We start from the raw sequence: 24,246 nt of genomic DNA, 5'->3' as shown, positions 1-24,246 counted from the left end.
TAGGCGCTACGGTCTGGAACCGCACTGCCGCTACGGTCGCAGGTTCGAATCCTGCCTCGGGTATGGATGTGTGTGATGTCCTTAGGTTAGTTAGGTTTAAGTAGTTCTACGTTCTAGGGGTCTGATGACCTCAGAAGTTAAGTCCCATAGTGCTCAGAGCCATATGAACTTTGTTATGAGGCATTACTTGTATACACACACAACCGTCTGAGAACCTCCATAAACTGGAGGAAATTAATTACACTGTAACGTAAAAATTTTATCTGCTTATGAACATACAACGAATATGTATGCACTTAGTGGCAGTTTACCCAAACACACTTGCAAATTTATCTAACACTTGTCTCGTGCCGGCTAGATTGGCCGAGCGGTTATAGGCGCTTCAGTCTGGAACCGCGCGACCGCTACGGGCGCAGGTTCGAATCCTGCCTCGGGCATGGATGTGTGTGATGTCCTTAGGTTAGTTAGGTTTAAGTAGTTCTAAGTTCTCGGGGACTGATGACCTCAGAAGTTAAGTCCCATAGTGCTCAGAGCCATTTAAACCATTTTTGAACTTGTCTCGTAAGCACGTGGCCAAAAAAAAATCCAGATATTTGCTGTACAGTACAAGACCTTATAATAACGTATCTCGGTTTTTTTCCAACATATAAAGTGCCTCCTATCGATATATTTACTATTACACATTCGTTGTACCTATGAAAAGTAACTGGTCCTCCTTTCACATACTTCTCTTTATATCTGTAGCAACAGCAATACCGCACCATAGCTGTTGTTAATACTCAAACGTGCCGAATCTGTATAGAACAAGACGAATACGTGTAATATTCAAGTTTCGCTACTACCGCAAAATGAAGATAGCAGCGCCATCCCAAAATCACGTGTTGAGAACATGCGCAACAGGCTATGCTCACTCCATAGGTATATATACTCTATGGATTCGGCGAGAAAAATCTACAAGTAGAGGGGAGAAGAATGTGGAATCATTCTAGCTTCGATACGGGCCGAAAATGGGATATCAACTGTCATAAGTGATTTTGTCACAGGGCAGACTGTTATGGCCCGGCGCCGGGAACGAGCATTTAGGAAACGGTAATATGGTTGATTCTTCGTGTGCTGGTGTAGTAAGCACACATGGAAAGTGGTTGAAAGGTGGTGAAACAAAGAATAGGCGACAGACTGTACGAGGTCCAAGCCTCATAATGGAATGTGGAGGTCGGAGACTCGTCCACTCTGCAAAGCGGGACAGGGGGATCTGATGTCAAGAGTAGAGTGCTGGTGCAGGCACAAGAGTTCCGGAGCCTACCGTGCAGTGCACATTGTTGAACATGCGGTTCCACAGTGGACACCCATTACGTTTTTCATGTTGACCCAGTGACATCGTTAATTACTGTTGCAGAGGGCGTGTGATCATCGCTTGGACAGCGGATCAATGGAATCGTGTCATCTCGTCGGATGAATCATGTTTCTTGTTGCACCAGATGGTTGGCCATGTCCATATACTCCATCGCCCAGGAGAACAGGTACTCGAATCATGCCCTGCGCCCAGGACGCAGGTCGATGGAGGGACATTCTCATGGGATCCATGGAACCTGTCGTAGTAGTCGAAGGCGTCACGTCAGCTGGTGACTGCGTCAACATAATTGGAACCATCTACGTCCCTTTATAATTGTCGTCTTCCCAGACAGGGTCTTCCAACTGGCTAACTGCTTGTGTCACAAGGTCAGAATTGTACTTCGGTGTTTTGAGGAGCATGTTAGTGAACAAACGTTGATGTATTCCACACCAAATTCGCCCGATCTCAACCCGATGGAAGACATCTGGGACACTATCTAGCGCCAAATCCACACCAACAAGCCACTCGCCCAAAGTCAATAAAATTATTCTGGGTTTGAGGCCTCATTGTCAACTATAAAATTCCGACTGTTGGAAGAAGCTTTCCTCAGGGTGTACTGCTAACTGCTGAATAAGCACTAGTTTGGTTAGTTATATAGCAAACAGTAAAGAAAGCTCCAATGGAAAACGCCTCTTTCCGCCAGTGACAACAGTCAGTGCAAAGACCAGTAAAAGACCACCTAATACCCTTCCTCCTCATACTGATATTCAATGACAGCACTCTTCCATAGTATATAAGTAACCAAACTAGTTCTTATTTAGCAGTTAGCAGTACACCTTGAGAAAGGCGCCTTGCAACAGTCGGCGAAACATCGGAATGTTATAGTTGACAATGCAACCCAGAAGAATTTTATTGGCTGTGACAACGGCCGCGGAAGCCTACGTTTACACTGGCCCATAATTTACGATAATTACGTGATCTGTGCGTAGACATCTGTTACTACATACCTCCGGAAAGCTAACAAGGACTTTACGAAATCATGCCACGCAGAATCGCTTTTGTAATGCGTTCCAAAGGTGAGCAACAGGCTATCAAATAGGTGGTTATAGTGTTTTGGCTGATCAGTGTAGTTCTCCTGTCTTGACGCCGAATCAGAATGCGTGAGTTTCCACGGTGTTTCACGTAGACAACTGCTCGACTTCTTCAGGTCTTCGATCACCAGAAGAAATTGTGTTTTTTTCATAATGGACCAATGTTATCAGGTATGTGCTACTACGCTGAAAACTCAGATGTAAAAGATATTCAGATTGTGTTTACGATGCATCGTGTTCATATTTTGATAGCCACGTACGAAGAAGAGAATGCGAGGGTTTAAAACAAATATGAAACACACTGTCGGGTTTACATTAGGTCCTAAGTGTGCCCCTTTCCTAGAAGGGGGTGAAAGCATCCATAAGCGGTAATAGAAAATAAGATCAATTTAGTAAAGTAAACAGAAATCGCCCTTCCACAGTAATACTAAAATACGTTCTTAATAAGTCCCACTGTTATCCCGAAGTAGTTTGCGAAATTTAAGCAAAATATTGCGACAAAATACGAATAACAAGTACACAAAGTTAGCCGGGATAACTTGATTTGTCAAATGTAAAAATAGATGTTAGCGTTCCTTTTGGATTACTCTGCATGCCTTTGAATCATACTTGCTCAGTTTTTTTACATTGCTTAATACTTTAGCATTTGTTAAGTACAGTTAGTTAACCAAGAGAACTGAGTGAGGTGTCTGCTGGTCGCTGATTAAGCCGTGCTTGATATTTAGCGTTCAGTGCTTAAGACTAATTCCTCATTCGTTCTGATCTTGGGAGATTTAGGAACATCGGAGGCGTGAGAAGCGCCAACTGGCCGCTTTCGCATCACGCAGTCGTGCGGCCGCCATGACGTAATCACAGTTCACCCGCAGACAGCTTTATTTAGGGAGCAATCTCCTGTGGGAGTGAAGGCACTAATGGTTTAGCCCTCTCACTGTTCGCGAGCTGACCAGTAGGTCAAAGTATGAGACATGACTTCGCAAATTATTGGAACGCTTAAATGTTCGCCCGACTAGTGACCAACGAAAACTGAAACGACGTCCAAATGTGTTGCGAATATTTTTCCCTCTCAAACATACCATGGCTTTTCTCGGAATTCATGAGTCATCTGATTAATTACACGTCATCAATTTTGTTTCCTGCTGAAGAAATATACGAGGTTATTCAGCTACCCCTACTGATGTCGGTTTATGCAACCTGGACAACGTCTGAACCAGGAACGATAAACAGCCACGTAATCGTTATAAGTGTCTTTTCAGAGTTTTGGGCGATTGTTAGCAAAACGACTCATACTGTAAAACATACAAGTGAGGATTGTCCATGAGTTATACGGTATTTTTGGACTAAAATATATCTAATTTCTGCTATCCTTATCCAGGTGCCTCCAGTCTTTTTTGTTGTTATTGTAATTAACGGTGTAATCATACAGGTTTGGATGTTTCTATAAGCTTATTCTGTTCATAATACTTAATCATTCATAAATAATGCAGAAAAGTTGCCTTATAAAAGGTGTTTCACCATCAGAAACAACGAAATTAACAGGAGATATCAAATGGGAAGTGGAGGACCTGAGGAAAAGATTAATATATAACTCGACGCGTTAATGTGCTCAAGTAGTTTCGTGATCAAAATTGGTACAGTAAGTCTAATATGTTCTTCAAAACTTTAGCAGTTATTTTGCGTCTTTCGGACAGTGCCCTTACTATCTCCAGAAGAAACTGGCCAACAGCATTGTTCCATCATCTGAGGTTGCATAACACATCGGTATGGGGCAGCATAATCACCGTATATGTGTGTATTTCCAGACATGTCAATGTCAATATTTCAGTTGGCAGTTTAATGGAGGTCAACTAAATTATAGAGAAGTTTTTCTTCAGGCTTCAGCGTAAGCAAATCAGTCCAGGACGGATACAGGATACCTTGAAAGCAAGGATTACTGCACCGAGTTACGTAATTTGTGTGGAAATCCCTTGTGACATTCGCACCGTTTCTTGCATATAAACATGTGAATGTAACGACCAGATGCCATACTCGAAGATTAAGGAAACTAGTCTTATTAAACTAGCGTGTCATCTTATAAACAGATGGTGGATTTTTCCTGTATTATGCTTGGAAGCATGCTTTTTCCCTAGTTAAACAACAGAGGGACCGATTTACCGATAACGGCTCACTCGTTATTAAAAAAAAAGAAAATGGCTCTGAGCGCTATGGGACTTAACTTCTGAGGTCATCAGTCCCCTACAACTTAGAACTACTTAAACCTAACTAACCTAAGGACATCACACACATCCATACCCGAGGCAGGATTCTAACCTGCGACCGTAGCGGTCGCGCGATCCAGACTGAAGCGTCTAGAACCGCTCGGTCACTACGGCCGGCTCACTCGTTATTAATTAATACTCATTACACTAGCGATAACGTCTGACGTTTCCCATCTTTGGTTGTGTGGTGGTGTTGTTTGTTTTATGTTTGTTGTGTGTATTGTCTTTCAGATTACGCCTTCATTCACCTTTCGCGTTGGCTCAGCCCCACTCACCGAGGCTTTAAATTGCCATGCTCCACGATTTCTCCTTTCATTTATGCTTTTATAATAACTGGGTTTTAGCCTATTGAAACATCAGCGGTTTTCCAGCATTTTACCCTGCTGCATTTGCGTTAAGTTATTCGAACAATGACAAACAGTTTTGTGAACTGTAATAAATGTCTACCAGCTAAGCGAACAGACGTTTTGGGAAATCCAGCAAGATATCGACCTATGAAAGCTAGGAAAATGAGAACCATTTTTTTGTGAACGTCGTCTGTGTAGCGTGAGTCATTAATGTTACTGAACCCATAATGCGCACAACTTGGTTTTCAACAATACTGCATACAGAATGCACGAATGCATCGGCACAGGTATGATCTATCTGATCATTAATTCTCGTTCCTAACAGATAAAAGAACATTAATATCTGGCTCTTTTGAACCTTGATAACATACAAAGGGACGCTCCCTTTACTGGAGAGACGCCAGTTATGAGTCAAAGAATTATTTTTTTGAAACCCAATACGTTTGATCGTACCACAGGAACGGCTGTTTTCATATGTAGATTAATTAATTCCATTTCTATATCTACATCCATACTCTGCAAACTACTGTGACCTCTTTGACAGACTGTACTTCCTTTTATACCAAATATTACTGTCTTTTACGTTCCATTCTCGCAGGCAGTGTGGGAGAAATCGTTGCTTAAAATTTCGATACGCTCTATAACTAGTCAAATTTTATCCCTACATGTACTGTGGGGAATATTTAGTATGGAATGTATGACGAATGCCACAAGCAAGTCTTTCAACATGGATCTGAGTAGTTACTATATCATTCCTTTCTGCTGGAAGCCTATGTGAACGAAATTTGCTGGAGAGTGCACATCTTTTTATACAATCTCTAGGAAGTGTTTTCCGTGAGCCTATCGTTTTTCCGTCCAGTATTGACTGAGTGAATGTTGCAGGTCGTTATAAATGAGTCAACATTGCCTCAATAAATCTCACAATGAAATTTTTGTATAAGGATAACAGAGAATACAGACAGATCTTAACAACATCCTAAACGACACGATACGAGATACTAAAGCGAAATAAATAAACACGCCTTCGCGTCTCAGTATCAGAGATGGTGGACATTATTCTTATAATGAAGTCAGAGGTATACGCATGTGAAAGCAGTATATTGATTGACTATTCTAATAATGGTCGTCCACCTTTAAATCCGTGTATACGCATATCCTTGCTGTTTAACGGATGTGGCTATTTCCAGTGTGTTCCGGCAAATGTGTAGTGTCTCTGACTTTTTTATATTTAACACATTACACTTGTTTTTGTCGAGGGTCAAGTGCCAATGCCAGCCCCAAGCGTCGGTCTTCTGCAGGTGTTCTTGTATATCGCTGAAATTTTCTAGCGTTGCGATTCCCCTATGCAGGGTGTCCCAGCAGGAACAGTCAATATTCATGGATATGACAGGGTCCACCATTCCAAGTAAAAAATCTACCAAACAGGGGGTGTTCGATGGATACCTTAAGACCTATGAACTCCACCTTACTTCGATTCTGTGAAACATCTACCGTATATTGGGAGGAGATAGCTTGGACCAAAACAAAACAAAAAAAAAATCCGAAAAACATGCGCTCTAAAATGCATACCTCAAGAGGAAGATATCTCTCACAGCAGCGGAGATGAACAGATGCTCATAGTTCTTAACACATGCCTCTCAGAGTCCATGTTTAGTAGACATTCTTTCTTGTTTTGTTCCATAATGCCACCTCTCAAAATATGGAAAGCAAACAGCTTTCAGTAGAAGATGCTTGTTTCACAGCATCGAAGATGAACAAGTGCTCATAACAATCAGGATATGGATTCAGAGCGCATGTATACTACACTCCTTGGCTTCGAATGATCGTGCCTGCCTTATCTCTTGAGTACCGACAAGTACTCCTGGGCCATCCTCAATACAACAGCATTATCCGCGAACAGCCACATGCAACTTCCAACGCTGCGCACTAGATCAGTCATCTATACCTACGTGAGAACTCTGTAATTGACATTTAAGTGCTTGGCTGAGCGATGACAGAACAGGATTCAGACTGTTACTCTGGCGCGTGGGAAAAAAGAACACGTAAATCTTTTCGTGTGAGCTCCAATTTCTGTTATTTTATTACGATGCACATTTCTTCCTATGTAAGTGAGAATCGACAAAATAAGTTTGCATTCGGAGGAGAAAACTTGTGGTTGAAATTTCGTGGTGGGAGTTTGACGCAAAGAAAAACAACTTTATTTTAATGATTGCCACCCTATAGCGTATCATAACCGCGACTATTCCTCCCTTACTTCGCGATAATACAAAACTAGCTGCCTAGCTGAACTTTTTCACTGTCCTTCACCAATCCTATCCGCTAATGATGCCGTACCTCGCGGCAATACTCTACAAGAGGAAGCAGTCTCTTTGGTAAATCTCTTGGATCTATGTGTTCTGCCAATGAGTGATTGTCGTTCGCCTTCCCCACGACGTTTTTTATTTGATGGTTCCAGTTTTTAGTTGTTTGTAATCCTAATCGCTGGGTATTTAGTTGAATCGAAAAACTTTAAATTTGTGTGAGTACCGTATAACCGAGCCCTCCCGGTTGGTCGTGCGGTCTAACGCACGGCTTTCTGGGGGGAGGGGAGGGGGGGAAGGGGGGAGGGGGGGGGGGGGGGGAGCGCCTAGGCCCCGGCACGAATCCGAACGGCGGATATGTGTCGACGTCCGGTGAACTGGCCAGTCTGTGGATGGTTTTTAGGCGGTTTTCCATCTGCCTCGGCGAATGCGGGCTCCTTCCCCTTATTCCGCCTCAGTTACACTATGTCGGCGGTTGCTGCGTAAACAAGTTCTCCACGTACGCGTACATCAGCATTACTCTACCACGCAAACATAGGGGTTACACTCATCTGGTGTGAGACGTTCCCTGGGGGGGGGGGGGGGGTCCACCGGGGGCCGAACCGCACAATAACCCTGGGTTCGGTGTGGGGCGGTGGAGGGGTGAAGTGGACTGCGGTAGTCGTCGTGGGGTTGTGGACCACTGGGGCTGCGGCGGGGACGGAGCCTCTCCGTCATTTCTAGGTCCCCGGTTAACATACCATACATATATGCATACATACCGTACAACCGAAGTTTAACGGATTCCTTTTTGTAGTCATATGGAGCAATTCATGCTTTTTATAGTTTGCGGTCAATTTCAACTTTTCACACCAGACAGATACATTGCCTTAATCATTTTTCAATTGGTTTAGACCTTATATTTACTACAGGATAGGCGACACCATCATCTGCATACATTCTAAGCGCGGTGCTTAGTGCTGCGTTTTGGCGATGACGAATACACGCTTCCAATGTGCGTTCGCCGCGATGTCTCCAAACACGGATGCGACCATCATGATGCTGTAAACAGAACCTGGATTCATCCGAAAAAAATGACGTTTTGCTATTCGTGCACCCAGGTTCGTTGTTGAGTACACCATCGCAGGCGCTCCTGCCTGTGATGCAGCGTCAAGGGTAACCGCAACCACGGTGTCCGAGCTGATAGTCCATGCTGCTGTAAACATCGTCGAACTGTTCGTGCAGAAGGCTGTTGTCTTGCAAACGTCCCCATCTGTTGACTCAGGGATCGAGATGTGGCTGCACGATCCGTTACAGCCATGCGGATAAGATGCCTGTCATCTCGACTGCTAGTGATATGAGGCCGTTGGGCTCCAGCACGGCGTTCCGTATTACCCTCCTGAACCCAGCGATTCCATATTCTGCTAACAGTCATTGGATCTGGACCAACGCGAACAGCAGTGTCGCGATACGATAAACCGCAATCGCGACAGGCTACAATCCGAGCTTTATCAAAGTCGGAAACGTAATGGTACGCATTTCTCCTCCGTACATGAGGCATCACAACAACGTTTCACCAGGTAACACCGGTCAACTGCTGTTTATGTGTGAGAAATCGGTTTGAAACTTCCCTCGCTACGGTCTCAGGTTCTAATCCTGCCTTGGGCATGGATGTGTGTGATGTCCGTAGGTTAGTTAGGTTTAAGTAGTTCTAATTTCTAGGGGACTGCATTTGAACCATACTTTCCTCAGGTCAGCACGTTGTAGGTGTCGCCACCGGCGCCAACTTTGTGCGAATGCTCTGAAAAGCTAATCATTTGCATATCACAGCATCTTCTTCCTGTCGGTTAAATTTCGCGTATGCATCACGTCATCTTCCTGGCCAGTAGTGTATTATGTGAACTGAGATGCGGAAGAGAACACCGAGCAAGGCGGGTCAGCGGCCAGCACGCTGTACTCTCATTTGGGAGACTGTGGTTTAAATGCCACTCTACCCATACATATTTATGTTTCCCCAAAACCACGTAAGTCAAAGACCGGGGTGATTCGTTTGAAAAGAATTTTCCTACCCCATCGTTCCCGGGACCAAGCCTGTGCTCCGCCTCTAATGGCCACGTTGTTGACTGGATATTAGGGTTAAACCTTCCTCGCTACTTTTCACGGAGGACCAGGAATGAGGCGACAAGCCCGTGCCGAGGTTTGCTGCCGCCCGCAGCCACCGGCCGCGTGGCCCACGCGCCTCGGCTGGAATGTCACCCAGAGCACACCGGTTCGAAGCCCACGCACGGTTTCTTGGCCACCCACCAGAGAACCGACCGGCTCCGTGACGGAGCTTCCAGAGCGTTCCGTGGCGTGGAAATTCCCCACGTGTCGCCGTCAGCTGCTCTTGAGAGTAGCAAATATACGATGCGCCAACTGCTTACAGGACTCAGATTATAATGGGACAGAAAATCTTGAAAGGGACAAGCGATAGTGGTACACTTACACAACTAAAGAACAGTGCGGTACTCATTTTAATTGTCCACACCAATTGTAAAATCTCGCGTTTCCTCAGACAGCCATCATCAGATTAAAGTAGAAAGAAAAATCAATCTATAATTATCACTTCTCATCAATAAGATTATCGGTTTCTCCGGTGATTAATTATTACCGATACGTTCTCTAATTTAGATACTGTTGCTCTTATGGCCTTTTAAATAATTACATGTATATCAATTATCTAGATAAAAATAATGTTCAGAATTATTTAGATAAAGATGTAAAAATAATATATAGCACTGGATGGGACACGAACCCAAAACCTTCTGCATACTATACAAACAATTTAACCGCCACACTATCGCGCTTTTCGGAAACTTTGCCATTTTTAGGCTCCAGTGGAGCGCAAGAAATTGTGAAATTCTTTTTGTCATTTGTGCAAACGAGGACCCAACAGCACGCGTGGCTGCTGGCTGCAGCATATGGCATCCTTGCCTACAACACAGAACAGGCAATTTCAAAAAGTCGACCCCAACACTAGGGAATTTTCCTTGTAAGAAGAGATTTGAAATGGGACCATCACTTAAAGTTGGTGTCAGGTAAGGCGTATGGAAGACTTAGATTCCTTGTAGGAGTTGTGGGACCATAAAGGGCATCTGTAGAGGTGGTTTCATGCAAGACACTAGTCCGACCAGCTCTAGAGGACCTTTACAGCCTATGGCGTCTTTACCAAGTACGAATCAAACGAATTCAGAGACGCCCATCTGGGATCTCAACGTGACGGCTGTAAGACATCGTGGTCTCCTGACCTTCATTGCTTACATAATCCGCCCTCACAATCATATTCCGCACATCAAACCGCTTCATTCGAACCCAGACTCGATAAGATAAAGTCAATGTTGTATGAATTCATGTAAACGATATGCAAATAACAAGTAAATCGCAAGTGCGCACCGAGATTGAAATACCCAAGGCTGGCGTACATACATACATTCAAGACACGACGGTCACAAAAGTTTCTAGTTCGGGAGAGGCAAACCGCACACCAGGAGGCCAGCCCCTTTAGAGGACGAGTCAACCTATGTACGTCGGCCGGCGACCGCCCGAAGAGTAGACAGTGTTTGTCCGAGTGAAAGGGGGAACGACCCCGCGTTTGGCTTAAAAGCAAATTCCGCTACATTGTGTGGGAGCGGCCAGCCTACACCATCTTTACACATAGCACGCAGTTTCAGAGATTTTCACAGAGAGACAGCAAACGCCAATGCTACAGGTTTCCGGATTGGGCACTTTAAACGAAACGCCATTCTCCCGTTTTAGTAGAGCAGTGCTGATTGGCAGACGATATTTCTGACGCCTTGAGCTGAAGGTTTAATGGAAGAGACCGAAAGATATACCCCTTCACGTCTGGCGTGGAGAGGGCCGTTCCGTTGTCGCTCTTGGAGCGAGAACACGTAACGAGAGCGTGTGTGCTCCTACGTGTACTCAAAGAGTGAGGACCAAGTCTCTCCTCAGTACTTCACTGGGAGAAGACCTGCGTCGACAGCGAATCAGAGTGCGACTCTATTTTGAGTCCTTGTGATTAAGCGTTTTTCACTGTGTTGGCTGCCACACTTATTGTGCGGTGTGAACAGACAGAGTTATAGTTAAATGCATGTGAGCGAATTTTGAGTGGCATCGCTGTGGACTGGTTATCTGACCGGTGTACTACGCCAATAGTTAGACTAGGGGCGAATAGTAGTCCTTGACTTCATCAAGGCATAGGGAGAGTTTGATTGGCGAAGGTCAATCCAGATAGAACGAGAGTTATCTTATTTGTCAGCAGCGAGCGGCGCAGACAGCGGTCATCGCAGCTTACGGTATTGTGCGCTACAGCTCTTGGGAGCCCCATATTTCCTCCATAACAGTACACTTCACTGCATTTCACACGTGACAGCCTCGAAGCTGAGTAGGTGCGGCTCTCAGCCATTCTGCCAAGTCAATAACAATTTTAAGCTTTGTGTAGAAATTTCATTAGCGGATCCTATCCTTAAGAGGTAACTTCACATTCCGAAAAGAACCCGGAAATAACTTGTGCAGTTCATAACTAAAAGTGCCATTATGATTTCTCAGAATTTTTGCAAAAAAATAATAATTTTCGTTAGTTTCACTAACTAGCACTACTCCAGTACACAAGTATCCCACTAGTTACGTAAGAAATTTTGTGAATATTTATGTATTTCCTTACAGCACACGACTCCAGAAGATATTTATTGCTTAAAGTTTTTCAGGCATTTCTCTTTAGACCGTTAGGAGCGTCTGTCTAACTTCTGTAGTAGTGTGGAGGTGGAAATTGCATCTTGCAGGAGCCACAGGTTTGGGTGCATCTCAGATTAATCCGTGCGCAGAATGACAGAATAGCACGCACACGTTCACCACAGACGGTCTAGTCTTTATGAAAGCATAACAGAAATGCTCGGGGACCGTCAGTGGAAATCCATGGAAGAAAAATGACGTAGTTCCCCCGAAAACCTGTCGGGAATATTTAGAAAACCTGTACTCCAGGAGTTTGTTAGCCCATTCTGCTGCCGTCGTGGTATGCGTTGCGTAGGGATCCGCAGAACAAAATGGGGTGGAGGGGGGGGGCGAATTAGGGTGCCTACAGAGACATATAGACAGTTACATTTGCCTCACTGAATACACGAATGGGCTGGACACAGACTAGCAAATATTGCTTCAGAACACTCCCCACCATATTCTGTACAGCGGCTTGCTATTGTGTACAGGATGGGTAAAATAATACTGATCCGGAAAACGTTTAATTCGCCTTGAGATGTGCAAGGCCACTTACATTATCCGCACCCGCAGCAGGTGATGTAAGCCGGGTTGCCTGCCTCGAGGCACATCACATATTTTGAGCGTTAGTTTTGTTTTGATCACCCTATATGAGGATGTTGAACATCGCTACTATTGCTAAAATGTACCCTCCGCCATGCACTGTACGACAAGCTATGTAGACGTTGACGTAGGACGAAAAGAGGGTTGTGAAGATGAAACACCATTACATCATCTGCTGAACATGTGACAGCCTGATTTACATATGAGCACTGTGCTAGATGAACTCGGAACACTCGCTCCACACTGAAGTCCTGTTCACGCGACGTAAATCAGAGAACGTCGCTGACAAGCATTTCCTTGGTCAAGGAAGACGGTATTCCTCGTCGCGAGCTTGACCGCAAGCGGACTTTCCTCGACACTAGGAACATCGCAGTACCTAACGCGATGTCGTGCATACATACACGGTGGCCCTGCGACGCCAAAGGACAAGCGGTGTACTCTCTGACGGACGCGGCGGTGCCTGGTCGCCACCCGAGCCGACCGTCTCGGATGGACGCCGTGCGGTCGCAACCTAACGCCCCCTTCAATCCCCTCCCCCCCCCCCCCCACCCCCCGCCACCTCCTACCGCCGCGCTCATGTTTTCTTTTTCCGCCACAGGCCGCCAATGTACGTGTGTGTGTGTGTGTGTGTGTGTGTGTGTGTGTGTGTGTGTGTGTGCCGTTTCCTGCGCCCGCCGTATTCGTTTACGCGGTGATTTCTTTCTCCCGAGAGCGAGCAAAAAATTAGCTCCGGAGCGACTGAACTGGGTTAGTGAAAACACACCGCACTCCGTTCTTCAGACGCAATTGGCGAACGTCTGGAAGGCCTCCCCGTCCGCCGCGCGACACGCGATGTTGCGAGCTAATTACGATTTAATTACGGGTCCCGAAGACGCCACTCACTTCTGCGCACGAACTATTTCTCGAGGGCGACATTTAATTTTCCTCATTACGTAACAGCTCCCAGAAACGAAAGTTAGCTCTTCCAGACGTCGCCGTACGGGCACAGCACATAATGTTACGTGATGTAAATTTGTTTCGTGGACGTTCCCCGCAGCAAACATATAAATGTTCCTTTGAAGATTACTGCTATATTAGTATTTAGTTTCCATACCCGTTTCGTCTTTCATATTAATGACATCTTCAATGGTTTCTCTGGAATAAGGTATAGTTGGCTTAACTCTGTTTTCTGTAGCTTTGTAATACTCGTACGTCTCACCATAATTTTCGCATCAACAAGTAGTAAAATATCATATAATGTTCATTTCGCCTATCTTGACAGTTTCTGTGTTCAAATGTTAAGCAGTCCACTTCCGCTACACACAAGAAAATGCGACATTTATTCGCGTTGAATTTTTTTGTGTGTACTTTAACAAGTAGAAAGTAAATGCAACTAACATTTTACTGTTTGCGTATGCAAAGAAATATTTTGTGATCTGTTTCAGTACTACAACTAACATACGCAGAAAATCATAGTAAAGCACTCCGTCTTCAGGCCACGAGTGGCATACCGGGACCAGCCGACCGCCGTGTCATCCTCAGTGGAGGATGCGCATAGGAGGGGCGTAGGGTCAGCACACCGCACCGGTGAATCCATTGCGGCAAGGCCGTTGCCCGAAAAAAATCATATTACTCCAGAATAATCCATTTCATTAAAGGTTTCCACCATTACTTGCAATCTTCTGATCTTTCCAGCTTGGTTACGGTGTAAACAGCCTCGGCGATGAAGTTCATGTATCACTCTGTACCCATTCCAAAAAGATATGAAGGTCCCGTAATCAACTGCATTACATCACAACTGTGTCTGCTTTACATAATCAGTTACAAATTTCCAGCAGATGCTTTATCTAACAATAAACATGTTTGATCTTACACAAGTTTGAATTTTTTTCGTAAATTGGACGAATATAAATTGAAAAGCACAATGATCAGCAAATTCATAAAAAAAGTTGCATTAAAAATGGTATATGAAAGCAAAATTTTTTAAAACATGAAAAGAAGCAGTGTGACGAGGCAGAAAATAAGTTAACACTCCTAAAAGCATGTGATAGAGAAACGCTATAGAAGACCGCATTGTCCAGTAGTATGAAAGGAGTTGGAAATGATTTAATGCGGAGGGAATGGAAGACTCAGAATTATTACCGCAATCTGTCTGACCTTGCTATTCGAAGGAGGCAATAAAACTAGATGAGGTGCAGGAAGGTAATTCAGTCTGACGGAGGGAAGCTAAGGCACGAGATATGAGGCTCTGTTTCACGTAACAGCTTTGCCGTCTTGCTTAAACAGAACTAACACTATCAGTTTACATCCCCAACGACCAGTTGTGCAATAAAACAACATGTAACAGAATAGAAATGGATGCCGAAGGGACATTAGCTGACGAATGCGAGTTCCAGAGCTTAATTGAGATGAAATTGTGGTCTTGTAGACGATACGACATTGGATAATTGTACGGAATACAGCCGGCCTCGGTGGCCGAGCGGTTCTAGGCGCTTCAGTCCGAAACCGCGCTGCTGCCACGGTCGCAGGTTTGAATGCTGCCTCAAGCTTGGATGTGTGTGATGCCCTTAGGTTAGTTCGGTTTAAGTAGTTCTAAGTTCTACGGGACTGATGATCTCATGTTAAGTCCCCTAGTGCTTAGACTCATTTGAACCATTTTTACGAAACAGACAACAGCTATGGAATATTCATAGCCATGGGAATCATTACGTTGTGGGAGTAGCAATAGTTCTTGAGCACACAAAAACTGTATGGAAGGCGCAATAACTTTTGTGGAGAAATTAGACAGAAAACAGATTGTCAGCTACTTGTATAGCCGGTTATTAAAATCAAACACATGGAGGAAATCGCACAAGTATGATTTAAATTCACCATACTATGTTCGATAAGTATGCAAAAGTTCAACATTTGTGATACAGAGAAAGGTCATTGTGGTTTAGCACAATTAGTGCATGACTGAAGGTTGTACTGGAAATTCTGCGAAGTGTTAGCTGAGACCTCATAAAGTGACGGTTAATTCAGATACTGTCCGACGTCAGGACTGCAACTGGCTTCTGCTTTGATACTGAAACGCCCCTTTCTTCTGATACAGCGAGGCTGTTTATATCGGAGTAGGTGAACTCGCACATCAGTAACCGTAGGAGTTCGGAGCTATCCTATCGTCAGCTACATTAAGAGCCTGTGGCTGAAGAGAAACCAGGTGAGTAATGTGCAATTAGTGCAACAAGAATTATCGCTCCAGTCTTTTTTCCACCAAACCGTTGCTCCTGATAGGTATGTGAGCAGTTTACTGCAACTTTATTTCAGAAAAACTGAAACTAACTGCCGGCCGGAGTGGCCGAGCAGTTCTCGGAGCTACAGCCTTGAACCGCGCGACCGCTACGGCCGCAGGTTCCAATCCTGCCTCGGGGATGGATGAGTGTGATGTCCATAGGTTAGTTAGGTTTAAGTAGTTCTAAGTTCTAGGGGACTGATGACCTCAGGAGTTAAGTCCCAAAGTGCTCAGAGCCATTTGAACCATTTTTGAATCTAACTGCAGGAGTTGAGGATTCTTCGTTAGTTACTAGTTCTCTGAAAACAGACTGCTACGTATTGTTCACATTATTAACGGAAGTTATAGCTGGGTCCAAAAAGATCGGTCCAGTAATTCGACTTGAACTAACTGCGCGTCGCACTCCTACTTTTACATATTGCAGATAAATATAGATAAATGTAAATTAATGTAGATGAATAGGAAAAAGAATCCTGTGATGTTTGAATACTCCATTAGTAGTGTAGCGCTTGACACAATCACGACGATTAAATATTTGCGCTTAACATTGCAGAGCGATATGAAGTGGGACAAGCATGTAATGGCAGTTGTGGGGAAGGCGGATAGTCGTCTTCGGTTCATTGGGAAGATGTGGTTCATCAGTAAAGGAAACCGCTTATAAAACACTATTACGACCTATTCGTGAGTACTGCTCGAGCGTTTGGGATCCCTATCAGGTCGAATTGAGGGGGGACGTAGAAGCAATTCAAAGGCGCGCTGCTAGATTTGTTACTGGTAGGTTTGATCACCACGCGAGTGTTACGGAAATGCTTCAGGAATTCGGGTGGGAGTCTCTAGAGGAAAGGAGGCGTTCTTTTCGTGAGTCGCTACTGAGGAAATTTAGAGAACCAGTATTTGAGGCTGACTGCAGTACATTTCGCGGAAAGACCACAAAAATATAATAAGAGAGATTAGGGCTCGTACAGGGGCATATAGGCAGTCATTTTTCCTTCGCTCTGTTTGGGAGTGGAACAGGGAGAGAAGATGCTAGTTGTGGTACGAGGTACCCTCCGCCACACACCGTATGGTGGATTGCGGAGTATGGTTGTAGATCTTGAGGCAAATGATGAGAAATTTCGGGACTCCAACGTACATTGTTCAGTTTATGTACTCGTAAAAATGTAGCCACGTAATTCGAGAAATAGCATTCCAGAATCGAGGCTACAGTGCTGACGTCGAGCAACAGTATCTCACTTGGTTAGTCGCTGTACTATTGTTACTCTGTACAGTTTCGGTTTTTTGAGTTTCTACACAGCAATGTGACCAGATGAAGTTCTGAACGACGCACCGATATTCGTGGACGTCCTTCTAAGGCCATTCCCAGTTTCCGTCATCTTTCCCCCTCACAGTCCGAGCAACGGACCGGAGCGCATGCAGCGATCGGACACGGCGCCTGCGTCGCACGTAAAACACACTATACACGAGACGGCAATATCGTAACAGTTTTGCAGTGTGTATGACCAACAAGTATAAACTCTGTGTAAATATTACGGAGTTAGGTCACGGATATTAAAATATTCCGATGGCAATGGCGCAGCGTTGTAAGCCACCACGTCGGATCGAGGAGAGACGGCAGGAGGTAGGTAGTGAGCGAGGCGTCTGTTCCGGGAGGGGTCTCATTGGCAACACAGTGTTTAGGGGCGACGCGTTTTGCATAACTGGCTGAGCGTTGGGCGTCCGCAAGATTGCAGAGCGGACACCAGTGATTATCCCCCGTGCAGCCGCGTCCTCTTTGCTGCTCTCAGTGTCGTTCAGGCCGAGCAGTGAAGGCGCCAGGACCTGAGGCAGTTCCTGTCGGCTTCTACAGAACACTAAACTGCCGGTCTAACCTCTCATTAGCTTACATTTATCGCGGATCTCTCTTGCAACAGCTATCTCTTCTCAGTGGTTGGAGGGAGCACTTGTTGCTTCTGTACGTAAGAACAGACAGGAAAAACAGGTCGAAAACCAAATTAAGAAATAAGGTCAAGAATAAATAAGGGAAACATAACTATTTATGTAGTACGTGGAATGTTATGGTATAAGAAAATAAGAAAGATACTAAAACGAGATTAAGGAAATCCGCTATTGTCATAATGGAGCACGCGGTCTGTTTGAAATAGTCTTTTAATCACAAATGTCTTGATGGTGGTGGTGGTGGTGGTTAGTGTTAAACGTCCCGTCGATAACGAGGTCATTAGAGAGCTCGGGTTAGGGAAGGATTGGGAAAGAAATCGGCCGTGCCCTTTCAAAGGAACCATCCCGACAATTGCCTGAAACGATTTAGGGAAATCACGGAAAACCTAAATCAGGATGGCCGGAGACGGGATTGAACCGTCGTCCTCCCGAATGGTCTTGATGGCATTTGTTGCATTTTTGACAGTTAAAAGATTGCGACTCAAAGCTGTCACCATCAAACCAGTAACCTGTCACGAGAGTAATATGTCAAGTCATCATATAGAGTTCACTACTGTCATTAAAAACTAACTTTTGGTCATATAGCGCTCATTGTAATCACATAAAACCGACAGCTTCTTTTACGTGAGAACAACGAGCGCTAGATGTGTAACTTTCGTAACAAGTATCTATTTCTGATGACGACTAATTAGTGTCGAAACTGGTTAACTGTGATAAATCCACCAAATACGATCAATGGATTTGGGAATAAAAGAGTGAACTAAAACAAGAATATTTAAAACGGTATTTAGAAGCATTATTACATATAGTTCAGAATTATAGGAATTGAGGTCGACCTATTATGTAAACAGTTATTATTTTTTGATGTGCTAACACTGACTACTCTTACGCAAACATTTTAAGTAAACTGTTGGAATGAAAATTATTATTTACAAATGTTTGCTTTTCAGAGCTCCATAAAGTACCCACTGACGATGGCATAGAGGTGCCGAAACATATTACGACAGTAGCAAGAGTAGGTTTTGCATAAAAGCGCGGATCTGAATTGGTTCAAATGGCTCTGAGCACTATGGGACTTAATATCTATGGTCATCAGTCCCCTAGGACTTAGAACTACTTAAAGCTAACTAACCTAAGGACATCACACACATCCGTGCCCGAGGCAGGAATCGAACCTGCGACCGTAGCAGTCGCGCGGTTCCAGACTGAGCGCCTAGAACCGCTAGACCACCGCGGCCGGCGGATCTGAATTCCCATAACTTAATCTGCAAACGCGACTGTTGTTAGAGCTACAAAAACAATCGATGATAATATTGGATCAGAAGTTTAAGCAATCAAATGACAACAAAATTCAAAATTACTAGCTGCAGAGACGAAGTCCTGGAGAGGTTCGACAATGACGTCCAGGAAAGAAGAAATAGTAACGAAGTAATCAGAGTCAAAATTCAATCCTGGTTTTATTCAATAGCAATAACAATTATCGGGCATTTCAAAAGGATGCAAGAAGAAATCCCTGCGGAAATGAATGACCAACTGAAAAAAAAGAGGCGACCAGCTAACACCTGTATTGATGGGATTCCTTCGATAAAGGAGAATAATATTATAGAAGAGAAGAGTAGAGAAAAAGAGAGACACTATGTATTCAAATGAGCTGCTAAGATGTGTAAACGTTCTTAAACCACAAGGAAATGAGTGTATGTAAAAGTAACAGCGTGTACAGTTATTGATTTACCAAAATGTTTTTACAATTTTGACAGGAGTGAATTATCTAAAATTGTAGTTATCAACAATTAATGCAAGTAAAGTTCTCCTAGCTGAAACTCTACAGTGTTTTATTATATACGGTGCTGTAGGACTCTCTACATTCTCCGACCCCTGAACTAACTTTTGCAGCCGCTTCCAGTAGGGACCCACAGTTTTACGTGGACTGCGAACCAACTTGGCGCTTTTCCCATTAGCAAATCATTGCCAAAGGAGAAAGTGACAAAGAATCCTGTGATCGACTGGGAATAGAACTCACGCGTTGGGATTTGCAGTCTGGCACTTACCCATAGACCCTCACAGAGATACGATACAGGAAGCCTGAGGTTATCTACAATTTGTGCAGAAACCAGTAGAGAAAAAAAGAGTTGAATGTCACGAAATGGGGGACAATAGTTGAGACAGGATAATAGTCTATCCTACATATTATTCGATCAGTACTAAGAGGAAACAGCACAGAAAATCAAGGAGAAATTTGGAAAAATACCAAAGTTCGAGAAGAAATAATAGCTCTAAGATTTGAAAATGACTTTGTAATTCACATAGCGACAGCAAAGGAAAGGTATGGATAGTGTATTGAAAAGAACTTATAACATAAACGTTAGTAAAAATAAAACAAGTTTTATGCAGCGTAGTCGAATTAAGTGAAGTGATGTCCAGGGGAGCAGATTAGGGAATGGGACGCTGAAAGTAGTAGAAAAAGCACGCTAGCTGTAGGCTGGCAATAGCTACAAAATCATTTCCGAAAGGGCGAAATACGTTAACGTCGAATGCAATTTTAACAGATAAGTAGTTGATTGGGGGAGGGACGAACAGTGAGGTCATCGGTCCCATCGGATTAGGGATGGATGGGGAAGGAAGTCGGCTGTGCCCTTTCAAAGGAACCATCCCAGCATCTGTCTGAAGCGATTTAGGGAAATCACGGAAAACCTAAATCAGGAGGGCCTGACCGGCGTTAGTTAGGAAGTGTTTCCTGCTAGTGTTTCTTTGGAATGTATCCTATCTGGAAGTGAAATGTGGACGATAGGCAGTAGGGGCACTTAATAGGGAAAAGTAGGCATCTGGGGGGGGGGGGGAGGGGATGAGGGATGGGGAGGTAAAACTGTAAAGAGAGACCAAGACTTGATATAACAAGCAGGTTCGAGTGGGTGTAAGGCGCAGCAACTATGCGGAGGTGCACAGGGTAAACGAGCTTGGATAGCTGCACCAAACCAGTGTTTTGATGAAGACAATAACTTAGTTACAGACCACTAACATTAACGCCTGTCTGTTGGAGCATCGTAGAATAAATTCTTAACGTAGTGACGCACTGCGTGGTTGTAATTAAAGTGCAGCTACTCCCAGAGGTACATTGGGGCTGTAAATCGTATGGCAGCGAATCTTGGTGGATATTCTAATGCATTACTGCAGAACGAATTTGCACTGGAAAAAAATTAGTTCCAATTTTGGCCACTAGGTGTAAATCTGGCGCTGTAAACGCAAGAAAGATGTATAGAAATGATCCCATTTGTAATCGGTTAGGAACCGCACGTGGCCACAAAAGGTCAAACAAGTGAGAAAGGCATAATGCTGGTTTTATTTTTAACTGCCTCTTACACAATTTGTTCAATATGAGTACTGGAGACGGCGACAAGATGCTGTACAGCGCCAGACTTGCTCCTGGCGGCCCAAATTGGAACTAATTTGTTCCAGCATAAATCGGTTCCGCATTACTGCATTAGCGTATCTATCAAACTTCGCTGTCACGCAGCCCACATTAGACCTCCGTAAGTAGGTGAATTTCAGTTTTAACCACCCTGTACTGAGAGAGAGAGAGCGAGAGATAGAGAGATGAAGCGAATGAGGGAGAGGGAGGCAGACAGACAGAGAGAGAGGTTGAGATTAATCTCTAAAAGCAAGCGAAGAGTTAGGAGCATCACTCACATGACTGATTTCTTGCAATGGGTCACCATAACCTCGATAAATTTCTATAATATTTCGTTTTCGCCAAGGTTTTCAACTAAAATAAATAAGTTTTCTCTAGTCTGGACCTTCGATAGGTTTCGGAATTTGTTCCATTGTCAAGTGCGCATCGATCAGGACACACACTAATTTCTCCTCAAAAATAAATTCATAACTTCTTTGCGGATAAATGTGCACTACCAGCAAAACACGTCTTGTATGTGCTGATCACTACAGTGAGCACGTGAAATACAATTCGCAGTTTTATCACAGGAGGTCACATCTTCGAAGTTGCGTGCAGAAAGATTTGCTGTTTCTAGATTTACGGTGGATGATGTAATAAGTCGAATGACAACGGAGGTACATGTTTTCCGCCCATTTCCGAAAATATGTTCTTTAAAGAATGTTGTCTGCTGGATTCCAATCATAAATAGAGATAATCTAGAGAGCTCTCCACGGAGGTACGATAAAATGTTCTGAAAATAGTTTGGCTTACTCACATTAGCTCTCAACGGCGTATGGGTCCTAAGTTTCCGGAATCGATAAAGACGTCGAAAGGGCGCTTTCAACAAGTCGTTGTCAGTGCGATGGGGTCAGTCTACCGTATGTTAAGTGTTCTTCTATCTCTTGTCTACTGATTCGGAAACAGCTATAACTGTCTCCATGATTAATGTTCTCGGTCTGTCCACTTCGATTGCTAGCACTACAATATAAACTATTTTTAAATTACGTCTGTCTATGTGCAGAGTAAATGTTGCCACTATGCCAAACTCATTACGCCGTAATTTGTAGAGGCCTGTGGCCGAGCGGTTCTAGGCGCCTCAGTCCGGAACCGCGCTGCTGCTACCGTCGCAGGTTCGAATCCTGCCTTGGGCGTGGATGCGTGTGATGTCTTTAGCTTAAGTTAGGTTCAAGTAGTTCTAAGTGTAGGGGACCGATGACCTCATATGTTAAGTCCCATAGTGCTTAGAGTCATTTGACCCATTTTTTGTTGTTGTTGAGGCATCTTTACTGGCTAGAAATATATATCCTCACTTAATCAAGCACGCAAATAAAAATGTGTTGAACAAAAATGTGTTTGGTTAGTTGGTTGATTCGGTGTGAAGGGACCAAACAGCGAGGTCATCGGTCTCATCGGATTAGGGAAGGAAGTCGGCCCTGCCCTTTGAAAGTTACCATCGGAAATCACAGAAAACCTAAACCAGGATGGCCGGACGCGGCTTTGAATCCTCGTCCTCCCGAATGGGAGTCCAGTGTGCAAATCACTGAGACACCTCGCTCGGTAAAGACGTGCCTAACCGTAACCATAGGTTATAACTACAATGTCACAAAATTTACATTAAATGTGCTGTACTATGTAAGAAGAAGTACGATATTTCAGGCAACTGAAAATGTCCCTACAAAGTAAGGGTAAAAGCACAGGGCTTCACTAAAAACGCATATATTCAGATCTACATTGGCAGACGTAACCTACAAAACGTTAATAAAATATATCTAATCGTTAAGGGTATTCTAAAGTTCTCGAAAAGGGTAGTACAATTGTATAAATTATGGTTTGCAGTGCGAGTGGAGACGTGGGACGGGCGGGGGGGGGGGGGGGGGGGTTGATGGACAAGACTGCCGGTAGAATGTGGTTTTCTGTTGTCTCAGGATCCTCAACGTAAATAAATGTGACGTATTGCGCAGTAACAAGAAAGGAGATACCTAGACACTTAGTGGGAGCACAAGGCACCTACCGCCATGCGCCATACGGTGGTTGTGGAGTACCAATGTAAGTGTATTAACTACGAAAAACAGCGCATACCATAATAATACCTTCTCCACAATTCACTGTTGGTACTACAAATGATGACAGATAACGTCCTCCAGACATGTGACAAACTTAAACGCTTCCATCGGATTGCCACTGGGTACAGTGTGATTCATCACCAAAAATCAATTGTTTCCAGTCATCCATTTTCCAGTGGCGTCGCTAAGCACTGACTGCAGAAATGTGTGACTTACGAGGAGCTGATTCATCACTGTAACCCGTTCGTCTGAACTTGCAACGAACAGTTGTTGAGTTAGCTGGAATAGCACTTTGGGACTCAAGAGTGATTGCTTCCGCTCATTTCTCGCTATATTTCACAGCCACTCTCCGCAATGGTCGACGGTCGCCATCCGTCAGTACACGAGGTGTGCACGGCCTTGGTTTAGCTATGGTGCTCCCAGTGCGTTTCCACTTCACTTCAGAGTCAAGACAGCGGCAGCCGACCTGGGCACCATTAGAAGGCCTGAAAAGGCCGTGACCGATTTGCTACTCAGGCGACATCCAGTAACAAGTCCACGTTCCGAGTCACTGAGGTAATGCGCTCCGTCTTCAGGCCACAAGTGGCCCATCGGGACCATCCGACCGCCGTGTCATCCTCAATGAGGCTGCAGATAGGAGGGGTGTGTGGTCAGCACACCGCTCTCCCAGTCGTTATGATGGTTTTCTTTGACCGGAGCCGCTACTGTTCGGTCGAGTAGCTCCTCAATTGGCATCACGAGGCCGAGTGCACCACGAAAAATGGCAACAGCACGTAGCGGCCCGGATGGTCACCCATCCAAGTGCCGGCCACGCCCGACAGCGCTTAACTTAGGTGATCTGACGGGAACCGGTGTATAAACTGCGGCAAGGCCGTTACCTTCACTGAGGTAAGGTAAGTGGTAAATTCCTATGG

At 44.4% G+C, this 24,246-nt stretch overlaps 1 protein-coding gene and 1 pseudogene across 5 annotated transcripts in view; both read right to left on the bottom strand.

The window, feature by feature from the left end:
- Positions 1-24,246, bottom strand: part of LOC126334712 (microtubule-associated protein futsch-like) — an 802,673-nt gene that overhangs the window by 297,834 nt on the left and 480,593 nt on the right. The gene's annotated exons all lie outside the window — the stretch shown is intronic.
- Positions 24,094-24,211, bottom strand: LOC126289708 (5S ribosomal RNA; annotated as a pseudogene).

Source organism: Schistocerca gregaria, chromosome 1, assembly GCF_023897955.1.
Source record: "Schistocerca gregaria isolate iqSchGreg1 chromosome 1, iqSchGreg1.2, whole genome shotgun sequence".
NCBI classification, from domain to species: Eukaryota; Metazoa; Arthropoda; class Insecta; order Orthoptera; family Acrididae; genus Schistocerca; species Schistocerca gregaria.
This window is presented reverse-complemented; position numbering and strand designations above follow the sequence as displayed.